The 13211-nt window shown below is 52.4% G+C and overlaps 1 long non-coding RNA gene across 1 annotated transcript in view; it reads right to left on the bottom strand.

The window, feature by feature from the left end:
* Nucleotides 1-3925: 3925 nt before the first annotated feature.
* The window catches only part of LOC105853926, a 14602-nt gene continuing 5316 nt past the window's right edge, over nucleotides 3926-13211 (bottom strand). Inside the window, exons 2-3 of the long non-coding RNA XR_001145673.1 lie at nucleotides 4093-4211; nucleotides 3926-3957 (exon numbers count right to left, since the gene is read on the bottom strand). This is a non-coding gene — a long non-coding RNA (uncharacterized LOC105853926). The remainder of the gene's footprint in view (nucleotides 3958-4092; nucleotides 4212-13211) is intronic.

The following is a 13211-nucleotide window of genomic DNA, read 5'->3' as shown; positions in this document are numbered from 1 at the left end:
CACTTCTCGTCTTTCTGGAACAGCCAAGCCTGCATGGGAGTCTGGGAAACATGACTGCCACCCAGAGCAGGCCGCCCACACACCACAGGGAGAGGGGAGACGAGGGCCGGTGTGAGGCAGTGCATGGAACAGGCCATGCCGGGTGGACCCACGCAGATGACTGAGCTCACCATCAGGATGACCTTCTCCATGCACTGAGGAGGGAGGAAAGTCCAACCATCTCCACTCTGCCCTTCCTTCTGCTAAAGCAAGAACATCTAAAGGAACGATGGCTGATGAGGGGCCGGCCAAGAGTGGGCATCGTTCTGGGCTGGCCCATCTACGATGGCTCTGACCCCCCCACCACCATGCCAAGGAGCGGTGCGGTGCTGGGGAGGTATCTGCTCTTTATGCTGGATAGCGGGACAGACCCTGCAGCCAGGAAATCATGGAGAGGAAAAGAAAAGAACCAGAAACCACCAGCTCCCAGTGTCAGTGGCCCCTGAATGTAAAACATGTACTGCCATGATTTGGAAGGCGGAAATAGAAATCCAAGGAATTTTCTATGGCCATACCACCTGCACACGCCAGATTTGGCTGCCAAGGTTGGGCCTGGTTTAGTATGTGGGTGGGAGAAACTCAAGGAGTGACGAGTTCCCTGGTTTTCTGGCCCTGAAACACAGTGAGGCGACTCCGAGAGGGGCAAGGTCCCGCCGCCCGCCCAGGTGCCGACAGGCACAGGCCACCGCTATCTCGCTGTGACCCGCCCTGGTGCCGGCCGAGCGGCACGTTCAGATAGCGCATGCTCCCTTCCTAGCAAGGCAAACATGCGTATCGTCTCTGCGCAACACAAAGCACGTTTTTATCTTAGGTACACGGATCACGACTGGCTCCTCCACGCACGGGGTTCCTGTGCTACTGATTAACAGCTCACCAGAGACACTCATGTGACACACCTAGGAGGTTTTCTTCCTCCACTGTTTCCCTTGCACACACCTCAGCCTAGAGCCCGGGCACGGGGTGAATTCTGCAGTCACGCGGGTGGGATGCCCATGCTCAGTGCGCGGGGAGTAGCTCATGCAGCAGCTCCCCTGCGAGCGCCGCGCCCTCCCCTGCACCGCACTGCCCACCCTGAGGCCAAGCTCGCCCTCGTGTGTGGGAAGGGCCGCTGCGCTCGGGCTCTGGTGGCGTCCCCATACAAGCCCTGCTGTCCTAACTTGCAGCCAGCCCACCGCGAAGTCAACAACATGGTGTCGCGAGAAAACCAGTCCCTCCCTCAGTGTCCACCTGGCTGGGGCTTACCATTTGCCAATGTGAGGCCAGAGTCTCCCCTGGGGAAAGACAGCGGGCTGTGGGGTGATGGGAACTGCTCTCCTGGCGGGTGGCACCACAACCTGGCACACCAAACACCTTCCTTCTTGGCCAGCGTGACCAGTTCTAACCAGCTTGTTGCTGAAGCCAGATCAAAAAGTCTCCAAAGCACTTTTCCACTGAAACAGGAACACAGGCTAATCCTTGCAATAAAGAGCCTGATGTGGAAAACTAAGTGGGGTTAGCCTTGGAAGAGGGCAGGGATGCAGAGCCCATGAGGTGAGAATGCGACAGATCTGACTGCTTCCCAGGCGGGGCGGGGGGCAGGGGCAGGGGTGGCCTGCCAGAAGGAGGGGCAAAGCCCACAGCTCAGCCCACGGCAGTGGTGCCCCTCCCCAGGCCACAGCACACGTGCACCCAAGTTTTTGGCACCTAGTGAACCACCAAAACACAGTGCAGATGAAGCAAGGCAGCTCTGCAGCTGGACCTGTGGGCGTGACGGCCTTCCTCTGCCTGGTCCGCCTGGGCCAGGGCTTGCGATGCAGCGGCAACTCCAGGGTGAGCGCTGCCCAGAGAGCTGAGGGCGGAAGGCAGGGTCCCCAACTGCTGAGACGCCCAGGCAGCACAGCGCTGTTGAAAGCTACAGGGGACTGAATGGACAGTGTTTTGTTTTGCATGATGAACTGAGGTCTTTTTGAAGAGCAGAGAGACATGGACAAGGGTGCAGAGGCATGGGCTGGGGTCCTGTCTGGGCCAGGCCTGGGTGGCCGGCCAGGGAGGGCACTGTCTGATGATGTCCGGTGACTGCCCAGGCCCTCCACCACCTTGGCCCGGCCTGAGCCAGATCGTCCTATCAGGGTGCCTTCTGAGCTCTGCGGTGACCCCTGGCCACCCTTAGCCCCCAAGTCTACCTGGATAAAAAAACCTGGAGATACCAAGGTCACTTAGCCTAGCACAGGGCACTGGGAGGCCTGGCATGAAGGAGACATCCAAGAAATGAACAAGCCAGTGAGTGAACGAACAGGTAAATGAACAAAGAGAAGAACATCTTGTCTTGTTCCTGTGCCTCCTCTTTACCTTCGCCTCCAGCGCTGGGGAAGCTGGGACGGCTCAGCCGGCCCTGTGAGGCCTGGCGTGGCCGAAACGTGAAGAAAAACTAAACATCTTTAGTTCTTAAGGGAGTCACCCCACTTGCATCAGGTCAAATCCTTCAAGGAATCTCAACTCATCCTGAACTTTCCTGAAAGGGCTGACAGTCCTTAGTGCTGGGTTGTCATTTACCCGCAGAGACATCACATCGGGCGGGAGCAGGTCAACGGAGAGCAGGCCCGGAGCCCGGGCACCTCCAGAGGCCTCTCGGGAGTGGCCTTCAGTGCTGCAGCCCCAGAGCCCTGCCCACACCCTGGGGAGCTCATGGCTACCCCCAGGCCACACAAGGATATGGGACAATTACTGGGGGTTGGGCGAGTGATTCTTCATCAACTACTCACAGAAACACATGCCCCAGCAAGAACCGCTCAAATACAATTTCTTTCTCTAACGCTTGCTCTCTCCACTCCAGGCTGACAAAGTATCCCAGTCTAGCAAATGAGCTTGTTTTGAGAGCAAATGGAAAAGCTCAAAGGAAACCAAGACACTGTTTTGAAGAGTCTGAGGGAGTTTTCCCTAGGGAACATATGATGAGCGGCACTGCAACGTTTCTAGGTTACTCCGATTTGCAGTCTGTAAGAAGGTGTGTTTCCAGGAAAAAGGCCCGAGGCCTGGAGCCCCGAGGGCAGCTCTGTGTCCCACACCCAGAGATACTCCCTGCAAGAAGTGAGTGTGGGCAGCTGCTGCTCTACCCCCTTCTGCTTCAAAAGCCTCTCAAGTCTAAAGGCTGAGGACCGGCCCCCGAGGAGCAAGCCCCACGCCCGGACCTGCGAGACACCTATGATCAAGTGAAAAGGCCACGGAGCCCAGCGGCAGGAAGGAGGGGAGGCACTGCTGGCCTCAGTCAAAGCGCCATGTCCTGGCAGCACAGGGCGGCGGGCTTCCTGCTTGCCAGCAGCAAATGTTTGCCTGAGAGGCGGGATAGTCAGTGTTTCCTGAGGAGGCTGTTGCTACCTCTGGAGCCAGGCAAGGGGAATAGCAGGAAACCGCGAGAAGCAGACACTGCCATGCTCCACTCACTGGCCTATCTTGGGGGTCGCTCAGCCCCCTACAGGTTATCAGCTCAGCTCACAACCCCTCCATCCAAAGTCCTCCCAAGGTCCAGGTCTTGCAGATATGGGTTCACTGGGTTCAGGGATTAAGCTGGCAATCCCTGGCCTCTAGTGCATCTGTATCAAATGCAACTTCCCTCATCTCTCTGTGACTCAGTTTTCTCATCTAAAGAATGAAGACAATAGCAACACCAAGCTCTCAGGACTGATATAAAGATTAAATTATTTTTTTAAAAAGATTTATTTATTCATATGGAACTGGGATACAGGTCAGAGGTGCAGGAGCAGTGAGAGACTTCACCAGAGACAGAGTGGGGAGCAGAACAGGCAGAGCGACGAAGTACACTGCTGAGGGGAGCAGCAGGCAGGTCAGGAGAGGTCTGCCGCGCCATGGGGATCACCTCTGGGGTGGGAATCGAACTCTCACTGAAGCGGCTGTGGGCAGCTTGCAGTGCTGCGTCCTAACCTGTTGCACCACGAGGGAGGGCCAAGATTAAATTATTAACTCCTTGAAAATCGGTTTGGCCCAGAGCAGGGCACAAAGTAGACAGACCATAAATTACTGCCATGGAGCCAACTTGCCCCGAACTGAGATACTTACAAAGAAGAATCATTTAGATAAGGGGCAGTCAGGGCCGGGCAGCAGGGGTCCACAGGGTGGTGAGCCTGGCATCTGACCAGAAGCGCTCGGTGGCAGCCGATCCCACTCAGGACTGGCAGCTATGGGGCCAAGGTCAAATAAGGACACACAGAGCTGATGAACTTTGGAGGAAAAAACAAAACATGCAACAGTACTTCTATCTAGCTGCAAATACACCCCCTGGACAGAGATGAACATACTAGTAGAATTTCCAAAAGGGCTGCATAAAAAAACAAAAACAAAACAAAGTGTATGATTTATACCACCATGTTAATCACTGTTATTCTGGGTAGCTAGCAAAATTGTGGGTCTCATTTACTTTCTATAAGGAAGAGAACTTCTGCACTTAAAAAAGTTATGTTGAGAAAACAAGGCTGTCTTCTCTGGGTGAGAACCCGGGGTGACCAGTGGCAGAAGCCGAGGTGCCGCTGGCCAAGCGTGGGCACTTCTGGCCTGACCACACCAGACTCGGTCGCCTCCGCCGCGTTAGGGCCTGCTCCAGCCAGACCCGGCGGCCGGGCACTCCTCGCATCTCTCTGTCGGCATTGCAGCTGTAATTATCCTGTGTCGTGTCCCGCTCTTCAGAATATCTAACTCTGTGGAGCCGCAAGATAAACAGAATATAGATTTCCCCCTGTGGCTAACCACCCCCACCGCTGCGAAGTGGCACTTGGTGCCAGTGGGCACTGCGCCAGTGGCGGGGGTGGTGGAGCCAACGCTTCCTTCAGCTGGAAGGGTGGACCCAGGGAAAGGCCCTCGCGGAGGTGACGCAGCACTGGGCCTGCCCGCCTGCTCGGCAGAGCGACTGGAGACAGGCAGGGCCTGACTCCGTGTTCTTGGGTGGGATCCTAGGGACTGGTCTACTCTCTCCCACCCACACCAGGCAAATTCTTGAGGTGCCTGTACCTGAGGCAATCTTTTCTTTGCCCACCAAACCAAATTCCTCATTGCTTATGTCAACCTAACTTTAAACAGAGGCAAGGAAACATGATGTTCACTTATCAGGCTGGGTAAAAGCAGTATTGGAACAGCAAACCCGGGCTGCTCCTGGATCCGGGGGCGGGGAGCTAAGAAGAACAGTGAAGCCCACAGGCCTGGAGCAGGAAAAGACTTTTAAAACACCCTCTTTCCCTGGGTCGGCCGGGCCTGGCCAACCCAGATGGCTCCCAGGCAGCGGGCACTGGCAATCCCAATGGCCAGCCAAGTTAAATCATACCTGCAAAGAGCAGCTACCTTTTCATCCTCCATTACCCCTGAGTAATGGCCAAGGCTGCAGAAAAGGCCAGAGAGTGTCTGCGCAGCCACTGGTGGCTCTCCCCTGACAAGGTGAAGCCCGAGACCATTTGCAGGAGACTTCCGCCCCAGAGTCCTCACAACCAGGCACCTTTGCGTAAGGCCCAGGCCCATGAGACCCAGTGCTGAGGCGAGGGGTCCTCACTAAGTGTCAGTCTGGCCGTGGGGTCCGTCACAAGTGCGTGCACGGGAGGCAGAGTTGGCGCCAGGCGCCCAGTGCCCCGCTGCACGCAAATCTCATCTGTTTCTGTGAAAAAAGGCAGAGTTTGGATTTAAGTAACCCAGGAAGGACACGGCTTACTCACAGGACCCTCCTTCACCACTGCCCTCAGGAGTGTTATTGTCAACTTTGAAGTGATGTAAGGAAATTTCCTAAAGGAATGCAAAAGCACGTAACAGCTAAGAATACAATGTGAAACCAGGCAGTCCTGGGTTCAGCTCATGGCTCTGTAGGTTTGTGTCTGGGAAACCTCCAGGACCACCTTATGGCATAAATAAGGTAAGATACACAAAGCATCTGAGTAAGATCTAATTAGAAATGATAACATTTATTTAGTGACTGGCACTATATTGCAGAAGCCATTTAACAAATGCTGAGTGAGTGGGGATTTCCAGGGAAGAGGCAAGATGAAATTAGAAAACATGTTTACTCAATCACAGGGCCATGTGACCTGCGGCAGCAGGTGCCAGGCTCTCGGGCTGGGTGGCCCACACCGGCTCCACATCTCCAGTCTAAGATAACACCACTCACCCAAGGGGCCTGCACAGACTGAAGCTACGTCCTCAGCACGGTGCAGTGCCCAGCCCTCACTGCGCGTGTGGTCACGAAGGAACACGGCTCTGGGGGTAGACCGGTGGTTTTGAATCCCAGCTCCCCCACTTCCTGGCTGCGTGACTACGGACAAGTCAGCTTTTCTATGTTTCAGTGTCCTTGTGTGACGGCGGTAATAAAAGATCTACCTCAGAGGGTGGTTTACATAACTAAATGAATAAAAAATAAGAAAAACACTCAAACCACAGTAACTACTCAACAAAGGCTTTCTATTATTTAGCGCATATTTATTACTTAATAGTTAAGACTAAATGTTAAAAATTTTGGACCTTGGCCTCAAATTCTTCTAGCTCTGGTGGTCTTATTGTGGGATTTAGTGGCAAACACCTAGATTCTCTAGGCCCAGACTGAAAAGAGGCTCAAAAACAAAGCTTGTCCAGTCAGCAGCCGAGAGGGAGTTCTCTACAGGTCCAAATTCCTGGAACCTCCATCCTGGGCAGGCCACAGGAAAAGTCATGTGATTTTACCTGCTGATGACGCCGATTAGGAAGGCCTTTGCTTCTACTGGGTTCAAAAGCAACAGCCAACTAAATTATTTATTACAAAGACTATAGCAGTGGTTCTCAAAGGCAGTCGAGCAGGGCTCCAGAGGATCTGGTATTTTCTGGGGACTTCTCGGCTGTCAGAACTGAGAAGACACTGCTGGCATTTAGTGGGCATGCTGGGAACGCTGCTGAACACCCCACGGCGCATAGGACAGCAGTTGCCAGCAGCATTATTCAGCCCAAATGGCAACAGTGCTGAGAAATGCTGCCCTCCAGGAAAGCTGTTTATGACCAAGGGCACGTGTGGGTGGGTGGTGGGGTGGGTAGAGCACACAGTGGCGTCTGCACATGGCGGCCAGGTACAGGTGAAATGTCTAGCAAATAAGAACAGGAAAATGAACTGAGATGATGGGATATCTGGGTTATCTAGGAGAACTATCAGATGTTTCAGGGCCAGAGCAAGTGAGGGCCAGCACTCAGTAGAGGCCAGAGTGACCCAGAGCCCCAGCTCTCTGTCGGTGTATTCACACACCTGGGACTCAGCCAGCCCAGCCCCTAGGCACACCCTGGCTTTTGCTTGGATCAAGACAAAATCAAGGTGAGGGAGGAAAAAGAGATAATAATGTCTTTTATACAAAATCAAGCCCAGAGTTTAACAACTTGAAAAGATATATTTTAGAATCTCACCTTGTCATCTCTCCTATATTCTCTCTAAATGACTGTGGAATGAAGTGGTCAAACCAGGTCTCTGCGTTCAGATAGTAGGGGAGAGCTTAATTCTTCAACTAGAACCAAGACTGTACTGAGAAGGACAGAAACCTGATCCAGACTGGGGGTGGGACATCACTAACCCCAAAATGACACATGAGTGACTGGAAGGATCGCTCAGGGTTATGTGTACTCAACAGAGAAGAAGAAGTTTCCACTTCGAAAAGTCATGTGGTTAAGAGATGCCTGGTATAGTTTAGGAACTGAAAGGGAATCTGTTGACAGGGCCAGACCAGGAGATCCTCAAGGCCTTGGAGAATGTGGATTGTTATTCAAAGAGTAACAGAATGCCATTAAGGCAGATGGAAGAAATGTTTTAACCCATAAATTGTATAGTTCCTACTCTAGCAGGCTCAAAGTTTCAGTGAGGAAACTGCTTAGGTAAGGAGACCTCTTTATGCTTAGGTAAATAAATCAAAGCTTCCAGCTTATCACACAGAAACCCAGACTAGTGCCAAAGCCTCCAAACTAAAGGGAAGTCACTAGAACATTACAAAAGAAAAAAGAAAGAAAAGGCACTTTTTTTTAACCTCCAAAGCAAGTATTAGCACATTCTAAGCCCTAATGGTCCATGAAAGTCTAAGCCCTCTCTGGGGGAGGGAGAGGGAAGTGAAGAGAACTATACTGATGTCAGAGGACCTGTCAAGAGCCACAAAACCAGGAGGACCCATAAGTGTCCCTAGCTGAAGGACAGAGTTCAGGCCACAGCCAACTCTCCCAGGTTCTGTGTTGTCATATGCACGGCCCCTGGGCCTTCCGTCTGTGTTTAAGAAAGGCCTATCCTAGCTAGCAGACTACACTGTCTGGAGAGCTCACCGTCTCCACCCTAGACTCCCCCTTCCTTGTTTATCTTTACACCGCGGCCTCCCCCCCATAGACTTCCATCCTTGAGGCCACCAGATCTGCGTCTTTCTTCTCATAGTAAAAGGTTTATGTGCCCAGACCCACTTGCTGAGTTAAAAAGCATCGCTTTTTGTGGCCCTCCCTGGTGGTGCAGCGGGTTAAAGCACTGCACTAAGAAGCTGAAACCACTTCCGCATGAGTTCGATTCCCACCTGCCCCAGAGGTGACCACATGGTGCGGCAGACCTCTCCTGACCCGCCCGCTGCTCCCCTCAGCAGTGTACTTGGTCGATCTGCCTGTTCTGTTCCCCACTCTGTCTCTGGTGAAGCCTCTCACTGCCCCTGAGCCTCTGGCCTGTACCCCAGTTCTGTATGCACAAATAAATAAATCTTTAAAAAAAAAAAAAAGCATCGCTTTTTGTACTTCTGAGAAGACTGGCTGAAGTCTTGCTGGCCTTGGCCCCTAGGAAACAGAAGGACACTTTACCTAGGACTTCCCACTATGTGTCATTTGGGTATCAGATTTAAATCAATGCCCCAGGGTATGTGATAAGAGATGGGAGAGGAAGGATGAAGTTTAAATGGACTGAACAAAGATAAACAGGATAAAATCTAAAGGAGTACTTTGCAAGAACAGAGAACTCTCAGCTTTGAATACAAAAAAGAGCAGGATAAACCTGGCTATAAGGACTGTCAAAGCATAAAGGAGCTTGCTGTGCAGAGGGTCACTGTCCTGCGGGTGGGTGCTTTGGCAGCTGGGTCAAAGAGAACACCCTCAGGTCAGACAGGAGCTAGAATACTTGTTCCACACCTACTTGCCTGCTACTCTGTCCTGGCAAGCTCTCTCCTGTGACAGGACCTGCCTCATGGAGCTGTCACGCCAAGGCAATGATCAAGGACAGACTTGGGGCTGAGCACCAGGCCTCCATTCAGCAAAAATTCAGCAAGCAGCAGCCTTGTAGGGCCACTCTCAGGATTCTGTGCAGAAGCAAAATGGAGTGAAAGGAACCCAAGGCGAGGCCAGGGGAGAGGTTCTCCCAGGACACCTGTAGCAGGGAAGAATATTGGGGGAGGAGATATAGGCCACTAACCAGTTGTGTTTCAGTAGTGAACTAGACACAAAGTTCCTGCCTTACATTCCAGCAAGAGAAAGGCAGCCTGTGAACATGTAAACCATCTATTAAACAGGAAAAAGGGAGGCCAACAGGTCAACAGGTGTAGAGAACACCAGGTTTGAGGCACCCTGTTGAACGGTGGTAGGAGGGGGCAGGTGGTTGCAAGGCCTCTCTGACTAGCAACAGCTAAGCAAGAACCAAAAGAAGGTGAGGCCATGAGTCATGCAGGGAAAAGCAACCCCAGGTGGCCTTGGGGTTGTCTCAGCACAACTGTAACCTGAGTTCGATCCCCGGCCAGGCAGCTGACCCACATGGCACCGCAGACCTCTCCTGTCTCGCCACCTGCTCCCCTCCTCCCCTCAGCAGTGTATTTCAGTGGATCCACCTATTCTGCCCCATACTCATCTCTGGTGAATCCTCTCATCAGCCCACTCCCCTCCCCCGCCCCCCACACCCTACTGGCCTGCACGTCTGTGCTTCTATCCAAAAATAAGTAAAAAAAATTTTAAAAAGCAACCACACATACACAGCCCTGTTGGGTGGACAGGCGGCTGTGAAGAGCACACAGGGGCAGCTAGTTCGGACGGGGCTTTCTTGCTTTTACCCTGAGACACCTGGGAAGTCATTGGGAGGGTCCAGGTAGGAAACAGAGCAAGGGCAACAGCCAGCTGTGTGGCCAGGCCTCTAGTCCTCTCCAGCGGGGAGCCCCAGGGTACTTGAGGAGTGACCCTCAGAAAGGTTTCCTCTCCTTTCCCCTAAGAGTCCAGTCGGCTGGACAAGCAAAAGTGCTGAAAATGTGTGTGGGCTGAGAAAGGGGATATGCTGTACATGGTATGTTATTTTATTTATTCATCACCACAGTCCCATAATTCCAATTTTACAGACAAGTCAACAGAAGCCAAGGGAACTGGAGAGACTCTAGCCAGATTCCTAAGCCAATGCGGTTTTTGGCGGCTCCCCACAGCGCCCTTGCTGGGACATTCTGTCATCTGATACCTGGCAGGGAGAGGAGGCACTGAAGTGGACTTCACCTTCATTGGAAAGACTTCCCGGGGCAATAAAAATGCCTGAGAAGAGTGTCTGATGAAAAAAGGCATAAAAGGCTCAAAGAAGCCAAGCTGCAACTCCAGACCTCAAGCCAATTAGCCAGAACACCAGACCATAAAGCGCCTTTCCTCAGGCTGTCTGATGAGACCAGAGCAATACACCGCGACCACTCCCCAGCCTCAGATGTGGAATGAAGGAGTGGCTTCTCCCAACTTCTGGCTGTGCAGCTGATGAGCCAGCAGGGCGCTCCGGCTGCTGCTCACATCACAAAGGAGCTCTGACAGGGTCTCTGGTCCTGCCTGCCTAACAGGCTTAGAAGCCGGCCCACAGGGCCACCCCAAGGACATTGCTGAAGTAAATTTCCTTTTTTTCTTTTTTTAAGATTTATTTCAAGTGGGCAACAGCTGCCCTGAAAGGGACAGGTCTGCACAGAGAGAGGCCTGCAGGCAGGTGTCTGTAGGAGAGCGGCCTCCACAGGGGGGAGGTCAATGCAGAGAAGTCACGTCATGGTCACAGGCAGGCAGGAGGCTGCTGCCCTGCAGAGGGAGAAAATGTGTGGAAAGAAGCACCTGCATAGTCACAGGTGGGCAGTGGAGCGGCTGCTGTAAATTTCCTTTTAAAGCAATTCATTGCCAGATATCACAGTCCTAATGCAAAAGAAAACCCCAATATCTGCCTTCAGGAGAGCTAAGTAGCAAAGGAAAGGGGAACAGACCCCAAAGATGAATTCACAGCCACCATTCATCTGACACATAGGTAGTGAGCAAATACCAGTAGTCCGCAGTCAGATGCAATGACAGAGGCAGGGACAACTGCCTCTGAGTGGAGGTGACACACGCAGAAATCAGGGCGGCCAAGCAGCGTGCCGGTGTTAGTGTGGGGATTCAGCTCACAGTCCACCTGAATCCTGTCTGCTAGGCGATGCTGTTGTAACTACCAGGTGGTTTGGATGTGGGCTAGGGGGAGCTGGGTCCTGAGGGAATGTGGTGAAAGGAGGTGTCTTCCTTTGCTGGGGGTTCAGCATCGCTGTGGAATCTGGGCCACACAGCAGCAGCAGCAGGGTATAATGAGGAAATGCACTTAGGCTTGCTTGGAGTCAGGCCTTCTAGTGGAGTCAACAATCACTGACTGACTCTGGAGATGTCGCCAAACCTCTCTGGAAATCATTTCAAGTATCTCTTCAAAAATGGGGGAGGGATGGAAGATTAGCCTAGCAAGAAAGACTCAGTGGCATCATCTCACCCAACAATCTGCTGGGAAGGAAGATCCGAAGCCACGCTGGGGCTGGACAGTGGCCACAGTGATTAGTGATGTCTGCCAGGGGCCCAGAAGGACTTCTAATTTGAGGGAGAGTCTTCCATTTTGGAGACAGAACTAAAAAACTCTTCTTTCAAGAACTTCTAGTCAATTCACAGGCCAGTCTTTGAAAAGATTGCCTATTCTGATAAGACAGCAAGCCATGGTTTCCCCGTGCAATAGTTGCAGTTACTACAGCACATTCACAGGCCCTCTGAAAGCGCTGTTGCTCAGCTGGCTTCCCTGAAGCACAGGTCCCCTGTCACCTTCAAACTTGTGCAAGGGCTTCCAACCAGCTTCCAAGCGCATCCTGTGTGGATAATGTCTGTGCCACCCCAACACCCAGAAGTGACCTCTGCTCCCCCCACTCAGGCCAGGCCAGACAGGCCTCGCCCACCTCAGGCCACACAGTGTGAGGCAAGTGGTGTCTGGGCCACAGGGCCTGGCAGATCCCTGGATGTGGTTACGTAAGGTTTGAGGAAATCTGGGTGAAAGGAGTGCGAACCCGTTGTGCTGTGTCTTCCTAAGTCTGAATTTGTTTCAAAAGTAAAGCTAAGTTTTTGTTTTGGTGTTGGCAGCTGCCATTCTAACAGTCTAACACGGGCCCCAGGAGCCCCCTGAGAGCACATATGGGTGGGGGAGGGGTAAATCATGCCGGCCAGGCTGTTCTAGTGATGTCAGCTGGGACATGGGATTTCTTTTCTGATTTGAAAAACAACTCCTTGTTATAATGAACCCAAAGTATACATTTCACCAAAATCCAAACAGCTAACAAGACAAGGTTGAACTTAAATCTTCAAGGGAAAACAAAAAAATCTTCAAGGGAAACAAGAGGCTCAAACAAAGCTAATCGGAATGGAGCCGCCCAAGACTGGCTTGGAGCACAGCAGCGCTCCTGCCCCTGCGCCCTGCCCCCTCCCGCTCCCTCCTCGGGAAGCAGGTGCCAAACCACATGGCTCTTCCATCTGTATTGCAGGTATAAGCCAACCGGACACTCTCACACTCTCGGTCTTGCTGCAAATACAAAGCCAAGCAAGAGGAACAGCTATAAATCTCATTCAAGGGTAGACAGCACCCTGCCCGCCCCGCCACCCACCTCCTGGCAGTACATGCTGTGGCGACAGGGATGAACCGCTCCTGCGAAGTCCTGCCCAAACCTCTTGCTCTAAGACTTGGGGTGGTTTGTTATAGAGCAACAGACAAGCAAAGCACATGTCAAACTTGCACCTGTGACACAAGCCTTCGAGTCTCACTTGGGGGAATCTGGCTGCCAAACATGGCTTTGAGACCGAATCCTTGGGCAGAGGTTAGCTGCACATTTTCTTATCTAAGTGCTTTTGTTCCTGTATTCCTTTTTATACAGCCTCCCTGCTCTTATTTTAATAAGATGTACTTTTCTGTC

Source organism: Condylura cristata, unplaced genomic scaffold (assembly GCF_000260355.1).
Source record: "Condylura cristata isolate star-nosed mole 26May11 unplaced genomic scaffold, ConCri1.0 scaffold00021, whole genome shotgun sequence".
NCBI lineage: Eukaryota > Metazoa > Chordata > Mammalia > Eulipotyphla > Talpidae > Condylura > Condylura cristata.
The sequence above is the reverse complement of the archived record's forward strand: the minus strand, read 5'-3'. Positions and strand labels throughout refer to the sequence as shown.